The following is a 17,842-nucleotide window of genomic DNA, read 5'->3' on the forward strand; positions in this document are numbered from 1 at the left end:
AAATTTTGCCGGGTGTGGTGGTGCACACCTGTAGTCCCAGCTACTCGGGAGGCTGAGGCCAGGAGAATCTACTGAACCCAGGAGGCAGAGGTTGCAGTGAGCTGAGATTGTACCACTGCACTCCAGCCTGGGCGACAGAGACCCTGTCTCAAAAAAATAATAAAAATTCAGGTTTCTGGGCCCAACCCCAGACCTACTGTGTTACAATCTCTGGGGATCTGTGTTTTTAAGATGGTCTCCATATGGTTCCTGCCCACATGAAAGTTAGAGAACATTTATTTTGATGTAGAACAATCGTTTTTTTTTTTAACAGTCCAGGGGTCTGGTTTGTTTTTTGTGCCATTTTAAAATCATTTATTTATTTTTCATAGAGATGAGTCTCCCTATGTTGCCCAGGCTGGTCTTGAACTCCTGGGCTCAAGCGATCCTCCTGCTTTGGCCTCCCAAAATGCTGGGATTACAGGTGTGAGCCACCACGCTCGGCCTTTTTTTTTTTTTTTTTTTTTTAATACCTATGAAGCCATTAATTCAAGAGGATTGGGTTCCAGCAGCTTGGGTTCGTTTTCCCTGTTCTCACAAATTGTGCTTCTCTGGCTGGAGCAGGCTGGCACTTCAGTTGAACCCAGGTACTCTCTGGCTTCCTTCTCTTTTTTTTTTTTCTGAGATGGAGTCTCCCTCCGTCGCCCAAGCTGGAGTGCAGTGGTGCAGTCTTGGCTCACTGCAACCTTCGCCTCCCAGGTTCTAGAGATTCTCCTGCCTTAGCCTCCCAAGTAGCTGGGACTACAGGCACGCGCCACCATGCCCGGCTAAGTTTTATATTTTTAGTAGAGACGGGGTTTCACCATGTGGGCCAGGCTGGTCTCAAACTCCTGACCTCAGGTGATCTGCCCGCCTCAGCCTCCCAAAGTGCTGGGATTACAGGCGTGAGCCACAGTGCCTGGCCGTTTCCTTCTCTTTTGATCATTTTCCCTCACGTGTTTCTGAAGGCCTTTCCAACTCTTGGAGTGCTTGGTATGCTCCATACACACACATGAATTCTCTTGGCAAGAATCATGCCGTTGTTTCCAACCATGCCAACGGCATACTAGATACATGTAGTCTCTTCCTCTTTTGCCTTGGTAACATCTGTGGGGCATTCCTTTTGCCTTGGTAACATCTGTGGGGCATCTCTTGACGTCTATAACATCTCCTTTCTTGTAGGTTCGTGTGGATGTGGCCAGAGGAACAACTCCATGTGTTCTAAAAGGCCTGAGAATATACAGCAGGTACCTCTCCTCTTTCCCCATGTTCATCATTGTGGTGACGGCAGTTCTAGTTGAAAGGACTCTCTTGGTAGATTTTGGTGCAGACAAATCTGTTAACATTTTTTCCTTATGGCCAGTACTTTCTGGATCATATTTAAGAACTCTTTTCCCAGCTCAAAACCCCAAATATATTCTCATCATAGTGTCTTCCTTCTCTGCAGCTCTCGTGCTAAAGTCTGATCAGTGTTAACATCATTTGAGTCATCTTTTAATCAAAATAACCAGCTAGGATCCTTGGTTCATGTAGAGCCCCTCTCTTCCTCATTTTCTTTGTTTTCTTTTTTTTTTTTTTTTTAGACCGAGTCTTGCTCTGTCACCCAGGCTGGAGTGCAGTGGCGTGATCTCGGCTCACTAAAACCTTTGCCTCCTAGGTTCAAGCGATTCTCCTGCCTCAGCCTCTCGAGTAGCTGGGATTATAGGTGCCTGCCACCATGCCCAGCTAATTTTTGTATTTTTAGTAGAGACAAGGTTTCACCATGTTGGCCAGGCTGGTCTCAAACTCCTGACTTCAAGTGATCTGCCTGCCTCGGCCTCCCAAAGTGCTGAGATTACAGGTGTGAGCCCCCATGTCTGGCCTCTTCCTCATTTTCTTTTTTTTTTTTTTTTTTTTGAGACGGAGTCTCGCTCTGTCACCCAGACTGGAGTGCAATGGCATGATCTTGGCTCACTGCAACCTCCGCCTCCCAGGTTCAAGTGATTCTCCCACCTCAGCCTCCTGAGTAGCTAGGATTATAGGCGTGTGCCACCACACCTGGCTAATTTTTGTATTTTTAGTAGAGATGGGGTTTCACCATGTTGGTCAGGCTGGTCTCAAACTCCTGACCTTGTCATCTGCCCGCCTCAGCCTCCCAAAGTGCTGATTACAGGCGTGAGCTACTGCACCTGGCCTCTCTTCCTCACTTTCAATCCTGACCCCATCCCCACCTTTTACCCCTCAGCACATAAACCCTCAGCTCCCTCCCATATTACACATGCACATCTGCACTCTGCAGCCCCCGCTGTAGCCTTCCTCCATCCTTCTTTTCCCAGTTAACCTTCAGCAAATGGCTAATCTATGTCTGTTGCCTTCCTTGTCTTCCAGCTGTTTCCTTAATCATCTGCAATCTGGCTTTTGCCCCCCCACCATTCCACTAAAGTCGCTCTCACTAAAGTCACCAGTGGCTTCTTTGCCCATCCAGTTGGCCCTTCTGAGCCCTTATGTATTAGTCCGTTTTCACACTGCTGATAAAGACACACCCAAGACTGGGTAATTTATAAAGAAAAAGAGGATTAATGGACTCACAGTTTAAGTGCCTGGGGAGGCCTCACAATCATGGCAGAAGGCAGAAGGCACGTCTTACATGGCGGAAGACAAGAGAGAACATGTGCTTGGGAACTCTTCTTTATAAAACCATCAGATCTGGTGAAACTTATTCACTATTATGAGAACAGCATGGAAAAGACCCGCCCCCATGATTCAATTGCCTCCCACTGGGTCCCTCCAGTGACATGTAGGAATTGCAAGAGCTACAGTTCAAGATGAGATTTGGATGGGGACACAGCGAAACCATATTACCTTACCTCCCTGACTTGATCCCTGGCACTTCTATCATGGTACTCTTAACTGCTTCTTGGACCCTCCTGAGCCCCTTTGGCTCCATTTTCTCTAGACACTCATTTGACTCAACCGATATCTTAAAGAATCCCACATCGTTATCTGATGCCTCTGATTCCAATACTCATTCCTCCTCTTTCTTCCAGACCCTGGCTGGTCACGCCACTACATGCCATCAGAACACGGGAGCCATACTGGCCGCCCTGCTCAGCCTCAGCCTCTGCATTCAGCCACCTGGTCCTGTGGGTCCTACCACGTGGACGCTCTCTGACACCTGCCCTTCTGCATTCCTGCTGCCCCTGCCTATGTGCAAACGTTCATCTCTTTTCTGTTTTATTGCTACAGTTGCCCAACAGCTCTTTCTACCTACGTTCTCACCTTCCCCCTCCTCCTTATTCTACTCCATTGCCAGAGTTACATGGCTGGAGGAAGAACCTCAGATGTAGAGAGTGGCATGAATCTCACTCCTCAGTTCATGACTGCCATCATCATCATCACCATCATCAAACGTGTCCTTTCTTTGATTTTTTTTTACCTGATTTCCTCTATCATTCTAACCACCCATCCTTCCCACACACATAAGCTATAGCCACTTCAATGTGTTTAATAAATGTCCTTAGATATGGATGGATCCACGAAGAACATGCAGCATAATGTCCTTGAACTCCTGACCTCAGGTGATCCGCCCACCTCGGCCTCCCAAAGTGCTGGGATTACAGGCGTGAGCCACCGCACCCAGCCCATGCAGGATAATGTTCTATGTGCATGTGTTTTAATTTCTATAAGTTTCCCTTTAATCTCATTCTTTCCTACCTTTTTTTAAAACTCAAAACTATGTTTTAAAGACATGTCTTCATGGCTGTATGTATAGATTCATTCAGTTCATAGCTTGTAACTGCTGGTGGCAGCAACAGTACTATGTGTTCCCAAATCCTGTTCCACATTCCTCTTTCCTGGACATACTGCAGACTACACTTGCCACCCCTTTGCTCCAGAGAAGGCCACGAGACGAGTTCTGGACAATGAAAAAATATAAGCAGGCCAGGCGCAGTGCCTCACGCCTGTAATCCCAGCACTCTGGGACGCAAGGGTGGGTGGATCACAAGGTCAGGAGAGAGACCATCCAGGCCAACATGGTGAAACCCCGTCTCTACTAAAAATACAAAAATTAGCTGGGAGTGTTGGTGCATGCCTGGAATCCCAGCTCCTTGGGAGGCTGAGGCAGGAGAATTGCTTGAACCAGGGAGTTAGAGGTTGCAGTGAGCCGAGATCGGGCCACTGCACTCCAGCCTGATGAGAGTGTGAGACTGAGACAGTGAAAAGCCTCTCCTGTCTCTCTCGCCTGGGCGATGGAGGAGGGACATGTTGAGATGGCAAGTCACACAGGGTGCAGCCTGACTGCTGAGTCCCTTTAGAGAGCAGAGATGTCCTAGAGAAACACTTGCCTTGCATTCAATTTGATGTTAGCTGGAATAAAACTTGGGTTCAGCCATTGAGATTTCAGGGCTGTTTGTCATCATGACGTAACTCTGCCTATGCTGCTAGTCCACTAAGGTGGGGATCCACTGTAGTCATCTGCCATGGTTTAGTTACGTACCTCCTAGTGATGGACACTTGGGTTACTTCCAGCTCTCCACCGCCACAAACAAAGCTACCACATGTCCTCATAAGGACCTGAGCAAGTTTCTGTGGAGTCCATGTCCAGGAGTTTGCAGGAACATAGAATATAGGCATAGTTCATGTCTCTAAGTACAGCCAGATTGCACGCTAGAGTGGCTGCAGTCCTTTATGCTCCTACTCACAGTTCATGAGGTTACCATTTCTGAAACCACAGTATATTTTAGCAGCTTAAAGCATGGACTCAAGTCAGATGGCTTGACTTGAAATCCAAGATGTATAAACTAGTAGGTGTTAAGGCTATTTGGCCGGACGCGGTGGCTCACATCTGTAATCCCAGCACTTGGGGAGGCCGAGGCAGGGGGATCACCTGAGGTTAGGAGTTGGAGACCAGACTGGCCAACATGGTGAAACCCCATCTCTACTAAAAATACAAAAAGTTAGCCAGGATGCATGCTTGTAATCCCAGCTACTCGGAAGGCTGAGGCAGGAGAATTGCTTGAACCCAGGAGGCAGAGGTTGCAGTGAGCCGAGATCGCATTATAGCACACCAGCCTGGGCGACAGAGTGAAAAAGACAAATCTCTATCTCCATTTTCTCATCTGCAAAATGGGAATAATAAAACCACTTCATAGATTTGTCAGGAAAATTACACAAAATATTACATATAAGGGGCTTGGAGCAGAGCCTGCACACATTATATCCTGTGTAAGTATGATTGTGATGGTCCCTTATTAATATGCTTGCTAACCTAACACTGCATATTACCCAACTTCCCAATTTTTATAGATCTTAGGACTGCAATAGTATTCTGAAGTTATTTTGATAGAGCTTTCTCCCCACGGCCATGTTTATTGCCCCTTCTGTGAATTGCTACTTCTATCTTTTGCTCATCTTTTTTTCTATTGAGTTTCTTTTCTTTTTCTTGTTGATTTGCAGACATCCCTTGAATATTCAGGAACAACTCCTGTTTCGGTTTTGTGTGGCAACTCTCTTCAGTCAGTCCCATCTGTCTGTTACTTTATCTGTGGGGAGCTTCGTGGAACAGAAATCCTCTATTTTGATGTAGACAAATCTATCCACTCTCCCCTATGGTTAGTGCTTTGTGAATCATATTTAAGAAGTCCTTCCCCAGCTTAAAGTCCCAAATCTATTCTCATACTTACACATCATTAGCTTTATGTTTTCACCTTTCAAATTAGATCTTTTCATCCACTTCAAGTTTTTTATTTTTATTTGAGAGACAGGGTCTCACTCTGTCACTGAGGGTGCAGTGGTATGATCATAGCTCCCTGCAGCTTGACCTCCCAGGCTCAAGCGATCCTCCCACCTCAGCCTCTCAAGTAGATGGAACTACAGACGTGCACCACCACGCCTGGCTAATTTTTTGTAGAGACAAGTGTCTTGCTATGTTACCCAGGCTAGTCACCCCACCTTAGACTCCCAAGTGCTAGGATTACAGGTGTAAGCCACCGCACTCAGCCTCCACTTCAAGTTTCAAGACTTCTATCTATCTGCCGATTTTCAGCTCTGCACCTCCCTAGCCTTCTGTTGTCCCTCAAGTCCCCAAGCCTTGGGCCTGAATACACTTCTGGTCTGCGCAGTCGGAGAATGGGCAGGAGCTGGGGTCTGGGAGGGGAGGTGGGTGTCCAACTCCTCTGTATGCGGTTGCTTAACTACTCCACTTGTTTTTGTTTTGAGACGGCGTCTCACTCTGTTGCCCAGGCTGGAGTACAGTGGCACAACCTCCGCTCACTGCAACCTCCCCCTCCCAGGTTCAAGTGATTCTCCTGCCTCAGCCTCCTGAGTAGCTTGGACTACAGGTGCACACCACCATGCCCGGCTAATTATTTTTAGTAGAGATGGGGTTTCACCGTGTTGGCCAGGCTGGTCTCAAACTCCTGACTTCATGATCCACCCACCTCAGCTTCCAAAAGTGTTAGGATTACAGGTGTGAGCCACTGCGCCCAGCCTACTCCACTTGTTTTTAGACCCTAGTATTGCTCTTGCCTTCTTGCTGCCCCCAAACCCTGAGTCTCTCAAGTGGTCTACTAGACAAGAGTGGCTCATTTCTCATCGGCCTCCCGTGCAGTGCAGCCTCCTGCTCTGCTTCATCAATTACAATCCTCCACCTGCTGTCTGCCTTGTAAAACTATGTTGGCCATCCTCGTCTGCCACCGAGTCCTCCTATGTTCTCTTTGCCCTTGTAGGTTAAGACTTTTATAAAACTTTCACCTTGTTTGTGGTAAGAGATAGGAATTCACCTTTGTTTCCTCCAGACAGTCTTCATCTCCGGCCTCTGCAGCTCCCCTGCTCCAGTCTTTTGCATCAGATTAAATGGTACCATCCTCTTCCCAGTTTCTTAAGCCAAAAATGAAGACGTCATCCTTGACTTTGCTCTTTCTCTCATGCACCATTTCCAATCCACTGGCAAAATCATGTCAATTGCACCCCGAAGACAGCACGAGTCTTTCCATTTTCCACTGCATATGAAGTCAACACCTAACCCAAAGCCATTGCCTCTCCTGGATGACCACGGTGCCTCCTAACCACCCTCCCTGCATCCCCTCCAGCTCCAGGGGACCCATGCTCCATGCTGCCTTTGCGGTGATCTTTCTTAGGTGTACCTCGGGTCACACCTCTCCTGTGCCTGAGCCTCCAGGGGCTTCCCACTGCTCTTGGAATGAAAACCCAAGCTCTTCATCGGGGCTCACGGGTCCCTGCATGACCTGGACCTGCACCAACCTATGGATCTCCTCTCTTGCTGCCCCTGCTCAGCCACCCCAGCCTCAACCCACTCTCAGAACAGGCCAGCCTCCTTCCCACTCAGATGGCTGCACTGGATGCTTCTAACCCTGGACGTTCCTCCTCCAGCTCTTTACTTGGCTGGCTGATTCTTCTTTCTTTCCTTCTCCTTCTTTCTTCTCCTTCTCCTCCTCCTCCTTCTCCTTCTTCTCCTTCTCCTCCTCCTCCTCGTCCTTTTTTTGAGACTCTGTCGCCCAGGCTAGAGTACAGTGGCGCAATCTCGGCTCACTGCAACCTCCACCTCCCAGGTTCAAGTGATTCTCCTGCCTCAGCCTCCTGAGTAGCTGGGATTACAGGCACCCACCACCACACCTGGCTAATTTTTGTATTTTTAGTAGAGACGAGGTTTCACCATGTTGGCCAGGCTGGTCTCAAACTCCTGACCTCAGGTGATCTACCCGCCTCAGCCTCCCAAAGTGCTGGGATGACAGGCGTGAGCCACTGCACCCGGCCTTCTGGCTCCTTCTTACCTTTCAGGTCATTAGGCTGAAACACCTCTTTTGAGTTGCTTTCCCTAAAATCCTATCCAAAGTAGACCCTTTCTCCTGCACTCTTCTCTGCCATATAATATTTATCAAGAGGCATCTTGTGCCCTTGGCAGAAAGCTGATGCTTAGGGGTGAGTACCACATATGGAGTGCAGGGACAGGATAACAGTCAACATTTACCACTCAGGCTACTTCTCATGTACCCCACACACAGACATTCCAGATTTTAACCAGTGTCGAACAATGACAGAGAGTCAGCAGACCTTGACTATAAAATCCAAACGTTCAGATCAGGCACAGTGGCTCACACCTGTAATCCTAGCATTTTGGAAGGCCAAGGCGGGAGGATCCCTTGAGGCCAGGAGTTTGAGACCAACCTGGGCAACATAGTGAGACCATCTCAACAAAAAAAAAAAAAAAAAAAAAAATTTCATTAGCCGTGTACACTCCAGCCTGGGTGACAAAGTGAGACCCTGTCTCAAAAAAACAAGACAAAATTTGCCAGGCATGGTGGCATGTGCGTATAGTCCCAGCTACTCGGGAGGCTGTGGGAGGATTGCTTGAGCCCACGAGTTTGAGGCTGCAGTGAGCCTAGATAGATCGCACCACTGCACTCCAGCCTGGGCAACAGAGCAAGACCCTGTCTCAAAAATAAATAAATAACACAAAATAAAATCCAAAGGTTTGGGGGTGAAATGGATACCCTCCCAGAAGAAACAATGCTTCTGCACCCACAGCCCACCAGACCCCAGATACTTATGGGGAGGCCATCACAGAGGCGAGAGCTGTGTCCTAAGCCAGCCTCCGTGGGAGTCCTAGAGCTGCAGAGGCCACCCTTCAGGCTAATTTGCTGCTGTAATAGCACCATCTACCCTGCTGCTCACCCTATAATTACACAGGAAACGGCCCCAAAATTGTCCTTGAGAGACTGGACATGACTCTTGCCAACTATGTTTGGCTGAAGGCCCAGACAAGAACTAATGACATCTCAAGGCAGAGAGCCGCAGTCGCAGACTGGGCCAGACCTGAGGGCCTGGGACCACTGGCACTGCTGGGCAAATGCTATCAGGCTGGAACCTGGGGTCTTGGGGAGGGATTAAAATTAATCCCACTTCCCAGTATTCTCTTTCCCCAAGAAGAGGAAGAAGGGCAATCAGCCTGTGTTCCTGGTTAGTATGATTTTATTGATCTACAGATAATCTCCCTGCCATGGCTCTTTCATGTATTAAAAATCATGGCCACATTCAGGAACCAGGGAATGGAAGGGATGCTAATCTGAGGACGTTTAATCTGACCTAGCATGGTGTACTGGTTACCTATGGCTGCCTAGAAAATTACCGTAACAGTCAGCTGCTTACAACACACATTTGTTATCTCACAGTTTCCTTGGCTCAGGGGTCCAGGCCTGGCTCACCTGGGTCTCTGCTTTGAGTTGCTCACCGGCTGCAGGTGGGGTGTCCGCTGGGCTGTAGTCCCCCCCAGCTCAGCAACAGAAAGATCCAGTTCCAAGCTCACATGGCTGTTGGCAGGATTCAGTTCCTCATGGGCTGTGGGCCTAAGGGCCTCAGTTCCTTGCTAGCTGTTGACATAAGGTTGCCTTCAGTCCCTTGCCACATGGGCCTAACTCAGCAGCTTGCGCCATCAGAGCACACATGCCAGCAGGCAAGGGAGAGAGTCAGTGAGACAGATTGCAACTGAATCACAGAAGTGACATCCCATCACCTGGGCCATGTGCCACTGGGTAGAAGCAAGTCACTAGGGCAGCTCACTCTCAAGGGGAGGGGTTTAAACCATGAAGGTGGGAATACCAGGAGGGGAACACTGGAGGCCACCTAAGAAGTCCGCCTACTAGGCCAGGAGCAGTGGCTCACAGCTGTAATCCCAGCACTTTGGGAGGCCGAGGCAGGTGGATCACCAGAGGTCAGGAGTTCGAGACCAGCCTGGCCAACATGGTGAAACCCCATCTCTACTAAAAATACAAAAATCAGCTGGGCATGGTGGCGGGTGCCTGTAATCCCAGCTACTTGGGAGGTGGAGGCAGGAGAACCACTTGAACCCAGGAGGCGGAGGTTGCAGTGAGCCGAGATCACGCCATTGCACTCTAGCCTGGGCAACAAGGGCAAAACTGTCTCAAAAAAAAAAAAAAAAAAAGTCCACCTACTGTCAGAAGCATGCGAACCAGAGTGACTTCATCTTGAACAGGGGCTGGATAAAATGAGGATGAGATCTGCTGAGCTGCATTCCCAGGAGGTTAGGCATTCTCAGTCACAGGACAGAGGTTGGCAAGACTGGTATCACAAAATACAGGTCATAAAGACCGTGATGATAAAACAGATTGCAGTGAAGAAGCCAACCAAAGCCCACCAAAACCAAGATGGCGACCAAAGTGACCTCATTATACGCCAATTGTATTACATTCGCCACACTGCTCGTTATATGCCAATTGTATTACATTCGCATACTAAAAGACACTTCTACCAGCATGTGACAGCTTACAAAGGCCATAACAATGTCCAGAAGTGACCTTACATGATAGAAAAGAAGGGAAATCCCCACCCCTTTCCTGGAAAACTCATGAATAATCCACCCCATATTTAGCATTTAATCAAGAAATAACCCTAAAAATAGCCAAGCAGCAGTGCTCAGTGCTGCTCTGTCTGTGGAATAGCCATTCTTTTGTTTCTTTACTTCTCTCATAAACTTGCTTGCACTTTACTGTGGACCCGCCCTGAATTCTTTCTCACGTGAGATCCGAGAACCCTCTCTTGGAGTCTGGATCAGAACACCCTTTCCAGTAATCACTAACACAGATAGGAACAAGAACTCACTAGAGTAATCAAGAATAGGATACAGTGGGGTTTTCTTTCTTAATTTGGTGCCTAATTAATGTCTTAGAATGAGCATACTGTTAGTGGAAAATGCAGAAGTAAAATATCTTTTTTTTTTTTTTTTTGACAGGGTCTCCCTCTGCCACCCAGGCTGGAGTGTGGTGGTGCGATCTTGGCTCACTGCAACCTCTGCCTCCGAGGTAGCTGGGACTACAGGTGCCCGCCACCGTGCCTGGCTATTTTTTGTATTTTTAGTAGAGACGGGGTTTCACCATGTTGGCCAAGCTGGTCTCAAACTCCTGACCTCAGGTGATCCACCTGCCTCCACCTCCCAAAGTGCTGGGATTACAGGCATGAGCCACCATGCCTGGCCACCCTCTTGTTTATAAACAGAACTACCTATTGCCACCACTGGCTTTGGAGATAAGAAAGCAAAGCTAACCCATCCCACCTATTCCCCTTCCCCTACCCCACTCCATCCACCTACCCCCATCCCATGCCCCTCATCTTCCACCCTCTCCCAGCATAAGGAAGCCAGTCAGTGCTCTTAGGGAAGTGGGCGCAATGAGGTTCATCTTGGCGAATGAGCGGGATGCGGTGGCTCATACCTGTAATCCCAGCACTTTGGGAGGCCAAGGCAGGCTGATCACCTGAGGTCAGGAGTTCAAGACCAGCCTGGCCACAATGGTGAAACCTCGTCTCTACTAAAAATACAAAAATTAGCCGGGCGTGGTGGCCTGCGCCTGTAGTTACCGCCACTTGGCTAAGGCAGGAGGATCGCTTGAACCCGGGAGGCGGAGGTTGCAGTGAACTGAGATTGCACCACTGCACTCCAGCCTGGGTAACAGAGTGAGACCCTGTCTCAAAAAAACAAAAACAAAAACGTCTTAGATAATGAGCAAGAACTCCATTCTGAAATCTGTTTCTATTTTCTTCCTCCCAAGACCCCATCAGAATGGCAGTGAAGTAATATTAAAATTTTTCCATTTTGCTCTATCCAGTTGGCCCAATCTGAAGGGTAGCATCTGAGAGGTGGACCAGAGAGTTCAACACATTTCTAGGAGGTGTCAGGCAGGTGGAGTGGCCAGGCAGAGGAAGCCCTGGCCAAGAATTCAGGCAGAAAGAGCTTAGCCAAGGAGGGCTCTGGTGAGCCCTGCAGAACCCGGAAAGGCTCAGGACTGAGAAAGGCAGAGGCAGCAGCAGTCAGGTTAGTTGAAAGTCAGTATAATAAAAACAGACAAGCCCCTTCAGGGCCTCTATGCACAGGCTGCCATCTGCAAGCTGTCCCTCTTCTGCCCCCAGGCACATCTATCAAAGGAGAGAAAGTTAACAGAGAGCAGATCAGCCATCTCTTCTTACTAGAGCCCCAAAATAGTTTATTTATTTATTTATTTTTGAGACAGAGTCTTGCTCTGTCACCCAGGCTGGAGTGCAGTGGCACAATCTTGGCTTACTGCAATCTCTGCCTCCTGGGTTCAAGCAATTCTCCTGCCTCAGCCTCCTGAGTAGCTGGGATTATAGGCACCTGCCACCATGCCTGGCTATTTTTTGTATTTTTAGTAGAGACGGGGTTTCACCATGTTGGCCAGGCTAGTCTCGAACTCCTGACCTCGTGATCCACCTGCCTCAGACTCCCAAAGTGGTGGGATTACAGGCATGAGCCACTGCACCCAGCCCAAAATTATTTTTTAAAAAACAACCAAATAGGCCAGGCGCAGAGGCTCATGCCTATAATCCCAGTACTTTGGGAGGCTGAGGCAGGAAGATCACTTGAGACCAGGAGTTTGAGAGCAGCCTGGGCAACATAGTGAGACCTGGTCTCTACAAAAAATACAAAAAATAGCCAGGCACGGTGGGGTGTGCCTGTGGTTCCAGCTACTCAGGAGGCTGAGGCAGGAAGGTCGCTTGAGCCCAGGAGGTCAAGGCTGCAGTGAGCTGTGATGGCACCACCACTGCACTCAGCCTGGGCAAATGAGGGAGACCCTGTCTCAAAAGAAAAAAAAGGTGGGGTGTGGTGTCTCGCACCTATAATACCAGAACTTTGGGAGGCCAATTCAGGAGCATCGCTTGAGCTCAGGAGTTTGAGACCAGCCTGGGCAACATGGCAAAACCCGTCTCCACAAAAAATTTAAAAATCAGCTGAGCAGTCCCAGCCACTTGGTAGGTTGAGTTGGGAGGATCACCTGAGCCCAGGATGTCAAGGCTGCAGTGAGCCATAATTGCGCCATTGCACTCCAGCCTGGATGACGGAGTGATACCGTCTCAAAAAAAAAAAAAAAAAAAAAAAGAAAGAAAAAGAAATGAGCTCTGCAGAGCTTGCAAGAGACTGAGTACTTGGGGGCAGCAGGAAGCAGGAGTGAGGCAGAGAGCTGAAAACTGGAGCAGCTACAAGTTTCTCTACAAAAGGGTGGGACACCCAGGTCCTCTCCAAGCCCCACACAGCCTGGCTACCTGCCCGCTCCCAGCTGCAGAAGACGAGAGATGGAGTCAAGCTCCAAGACTGAGGACCTGAGTCAAAGCTGCAGGCTGGGAGAAGGAGCAGGGGAGGAAAGCAGGAGAAAAGGTAAGGCTGGGGGCCTGGGCTCTGAAAGCTCGGTTCCTTCCTGCTGTCTGTTCCCAGGAAATCTACATGCAAGGCGTGCCCTGGCTCAGGCACGTCCTCCTCCCCTGGCTCAGGCACGTCCTCCTCCCCTGGCTCAGGCACGTCCTCCTCCCCAGGCAGGAGACCAGAGGAGTCATCTCTAGAGAAACCAGCCACCCTGGAATAGACAGCCCCGAACAGTAACATCTGGGGCCTCAGCGAAGAGGCTCACTTGCCACCCGATCCCTTTACAGCAAAGGCCAGCAGGTGAGAGACCCACCCCTGTGATGTCTTCCATGGAAACAGGAGGAGGCAAAGATGTTGCCTAAAGAGCTGCTCTTTCACCGGCTCTCCTGTGCTCCTGTGCTCTTTCCTGCCTAATGCTTCTGCAGCTACCCGCTCCTGTCCATCTGGGCATCCACACTTCTACGGTCTGATCTTCGAATGGCAGTTTGGGACTCCGGCCTGGGTAACCTAGGAAGATCACACAGACCCTGTTCAGAACCCATGAAGTGGGTTTGGCTTGGTGAGTTTCCATCTCCTTAGTCGTTTGTTCTCGAAGCCATAGCCCAGGTGCACAGCAGCGGCAGTTTGCCTTTGTCTCTGTTTGCTGGTTTGCATGAAACGGGAGGAAGCAGTGAGCTGGCCCTGTCCCCTCTATGCTGGAGTTTATTCAGACCCCTTCAGCCCACAGCAGCTGAACTCTCAGCCCACAGCAGCTGAACTCTCAGCCCGATTGCCAGGCCCCACATGCAACAAGCCCACAGCTTCATTCTCATCCCACGTTTTGCGCTTTTGCTGTGTCTCTGGCGTGTGGAATTCTTTATCTTGTTTTTGAACCAGTTCTTTTGTTTTTTTCTCTTCTTGTAGTTTGTTTCTTTATTTGGAGCAGAGACATGTTCAATTCACGAATTCACTGTGCTATTTTGACAGAACCCCATGTTTTGAATTCAAATCATTTTTTTACACCAAAAGAACAAACACAGCTAGTAGAGTAGTTAATTCTATGTTTGGGGCAAGAGAACTAAAGATGGGAATAGAGTATCTTGTAAGCCAGTGGTCCCCAACCTTTTTGGCACCAGGGACCGGTTGGTTTCATGGAAGACAATTTTTCCGCAGACTGGGATGGGGGTATGGTTTCAGGATGAAACTGTTCCACCTCAGATCATCAGGCATTAGATTCTTATAAGGGGTGTGCAACCTAGATCCCACACACGCGCAATTCACAATTGGGTTCATGCTCCCATATGAGAATCTAACCAGCCTGCTAATCTGACAGGAGGCGGAGCTCAGGTGGTAATGTGAGCAACGGGGAGCAGCTGTAAACATAGATGGAGTTTCGCTCACTCAACTGCTGCTCACCTGCTGTGCAGGCCAGTTCCTAACAGGCCACGGACCCACACTGGTCTGTGGCTCAGGGGTTGGGGACCCCTGTGGTAGACCATCAAATATACTGAGGAAAATAGCACCGGAGTCCAACTAAAGAGACCAAAATTATAGCAAGCATCAAAAAGAAAACCATGATCACAAAGGACTTGAATAGACAATTCTCCAAACAAGATAAACATTTGACCAGTGAGTACATGAAAAGATGCCCAACATCGCTAGAGAAATGCGAGCCAAAACCATAATGAGATATCACCTCACACCCATTAGGAGAGCTCCTATTAAAAATAAAAACAAGAAAACAGCAAATGTTGGTGAGGATGTGGAGAAATTGAAATCCTTGTGCATTGTTGGTGAGAATGTAAAATGGTACCGCTAATGTAGAAAACACTATGGAAGTTCCTCAAAAAATTACAAATAGAATGACGCTGGGTGTGGTGGCTCACACCTGTAATCCCAACACTTTGAGAGGCTGAGGCAGGAGGATCGCTTGAAGCCAGGAGTTCGAGACCAGTCTAGGCAACATAGCAAGAACCCATCTCTACAAAAAATAAAAAGTCAGGCATGGTAGCATCACATCTGTAGTCCCAGCTACTGAGGAGGCTGAGGAAGTAGGATCACTTGAGCCCAGGAGTTCAAGGCTGCAGTGAGTTATGATCATACCACTGCACTCCAGCCTGAGTGACAGTGTGAAACTGTTTCTAAAAAATAAACATAAAAAATAGAATTATCGGCCGGGCCTGGTGGCTCATGCCTGTAATCCCAGCACTTTGGGAGGCTGAGGTGGGCGGATCACAAGGTCAAGAGATCGAGACCATCTGGGCCAACACGGTGAAACCTGTTGTACTAAAAATACAAAAATTAGCTGGGTGTGGTGGTGCGCACCTGTAGTCCCAGCTACTCGGGAGGCTGAGGCAGGATAATTGCTTGAACCCAGGAGGCAGAGGTTGCAGTGAGCCAATATTGCACCACTGCACTCCAGCCTGGTGACAGAGTGAGACTCCGTCTTAAAAAAAGAAAAAAAAATAGAATTACCATATGATCCAAAAATTTCTTTTTTTTTTTTGAGACAGAGTTTCACTCTTGTTGCTCAGGCTGGAGTGGAGTGGCACGATCTTAGCTCCTCTGCCTTCCGGGTTCAAAGCAATTCTCCTGCCTCAGCCTCCTGAGTAGCTGGGATTACAAGCACCTGCCATCACACCCAGCTAATTTTTGTATGTTTAGTAGTGATGGGGTTTCACCATGTTGGCCAGGCTGGTCTCGAACTCCTGGCCCCAGGTATCCACCCGCCTCGGCCTCCTAAAGTGGTGGGATTAGAGGCGTAAGCCAATGCGCCCTGCCTAGAAATTTCACTTCTGAGTATATCCCCAAAAGAACTGAAAGCAAGGTCTCGGGGGTATTTGTCCATCTGTGTTCACAGCAGCACTATCCACAATGGCTAAAACATGGAAGTAACACAAGTGTCCACCAAGGGATGAATGGAGAAGAAAAAAAGATACAACAGAATATTCTTCAGCCTTAAAAAGGAAATTCTGACCCATGGATGAACCTTGAGGATGAACACAGTTAAAAGATGTCAGCACTAGTGGCACTTGGGGACTCCAGCCCAGCTCCTGTCACAAGCAACTGGCCACCAGGTCTGGACCCACATCCTTTGCTCTTGGCCTACTGAGGTCATTCAGTTTTGCTCATCTCCCACAACCTGGAAACCCAAGGGGGCAGGCTGTGCAGTTCATCCTGGAAGAATAATAGAAGAGCAGCTGTCGTGCATGGAAAGATCGTGCAATGGGTCAAGTATTTAATTAATTATTTTTTGAGACAGGGCCTTGATCTGTCACCCAGGCTGGAGTGCGGTGGCACGATCACGGCTCATTGCAGTCTTGAACTTCTGGGCTGAAGCGATCCTTTCACCTCAGCCTCCCGGGTAGCTGGTACTACAGGCACACACCACTGTACCTGGCTAATTTTTTTATTTTTGGTAGAGACGGGGTCTCCCTAAGTTGCCCAGGCTGGTCTTGAACTCCTGGGCTCAAGCGATCCTCCCACCTTGGCCTCCCAGTGTTGGGATTACAGGCGTGAACCACCATGCCAGTCTGGGTCAAGTATTTTATATTCATTACTTGAGTTTCATAACAACCCTATAAAGTAGGCATCACTGTCCATTTTAAAACAAGTAAACAGAGGCCTAGGAAAGGTAACCACCCAAGGTCATATACACCAAGGAACAGGCAATGCTGGCATTCAGACCCAGGCCAGTAAACCCAAAGCCCCATGCCCTTGACCCACCACAACAATCTGGGATTCTGAAGGGCTTGAGTCAGGTGACACCCCAGATCTAAGCATCTGAAGGTCCCTAACTGTGGAGCCTTTCATGAGAACAAGCCACTGGAGGGTAAGCACACGTCGCTCTTCTCAAGGGAGGGTGTACTAAAGGAGCCTCATCTCACTCCCCCTGTGCCATGGAGGCCACACCAGGTGAGCACCCTTGGGAGGGAGACGCATAGCCTGACTGGGGTGCTAATGGGTCCCGGCACTGGGTTCTCCACATGAACAGTTGTGTGAATCCAGAAGGCTCAGATCACGTGCCACAGCGCCACCTACTGGCCTGCGAACAACAACATCGTCCTGTTGTAAAGTCGGCAAACAATCATTTAAAAATTTTCAGGCCGGGCGCGGTGGCTCACGCCTGTAATCCCAGCACTTTGGGAGGCTGAGGTGGGCAAATCATAAGGTCAGGAGATCGAGACCATCCTGGTCAACATGGTAAAACCCCGTATCTACTAAAAATACAAAAAATTAGCTGGGCGTGGTGGCGTGTGCCTGTAATCCCAGCTACTCGGGAGGCTGAAACAGGAGAATCGCCTGAACCCGGGAAGTGGAGGGTGCAGTGAGCCGAGATCGCACCATTGCATGCCAGCCTGCGCAAAAAGAGTGAAACTCTGTCTCAAAATAAATAAATAAATAAATAAATAAATATACTCAGTCGCTTCTTTGCTAATGAAGGGCAGCACTTTTTTTTTTTTTTTTGAGACAGAGTCTTGCTCTGTCACCAGCCTGGAGTGCAATGGCGCAATCTCGGCTCACTGCAACATCTGCCTCCCAGGTTCAAGTCATTCTCCTGCCTCAGCCTCCCGAGTAGCTGGGACCACAGGCATGCACCACCACACCCGGCTAATTTTTGTATTTTTATATTTATTTATAAATATAAGATGTAATCCCAAAGTGCTGGGATTACAGGCA

At 48.8% G+C, this 17,842-nt stretch overlaps 1 protein-coding gene across 24 annotated transcripts in view; it reads right to left on the bottom strand.

The window, feature by feature from the left end:
• Positions 1 to 17,842, bottom strand: part of LOC115931054 (pyruvate dehydrogenase phosphatase regulatory subunit, mitochondrial-like) — a 63,712-nt gene that overhangs the window by 14,215 nt on the left and 31,655 nt on the right. For 3 of the 24 annotated variants that reach the window (XM_055366474.2, XM_055366467.2, XM_055366464.2), the window contains one exon: positions 558 to 9,386. The exons of 12 other annotated variants lie outside the window; for them this stretch is intronic. The gene's annotated coding sequence lies outside the window, so the exon portion shown is untranslated. Of the gene's footprint in view, positions 1 to 557; positions 17,521 to 17,842 lie in introns of those variants that run through there. 9 more of the 24 variants (XM_063699748.1, XM_055366466.2, XM_063699750.1 and 6 more) reach the window with 5 other exon arrangements.

The sequence above is a fragment of the Gorilla gorilla genome, chromosome 18 (assembly GCF_029281585.2).
Source record: "Gorilla gorilla gorilla isolate KB3781 chromosome 18, NHGRI_mGorGor1-v2.1_pri, whole genome shotgun sequence".
Taxonomy (NCBI): Eukaryota; Metazoa; Chordata; class Mammalia; order Primates; family Hominidae; genus Gorilla; species Gorilla gorilla.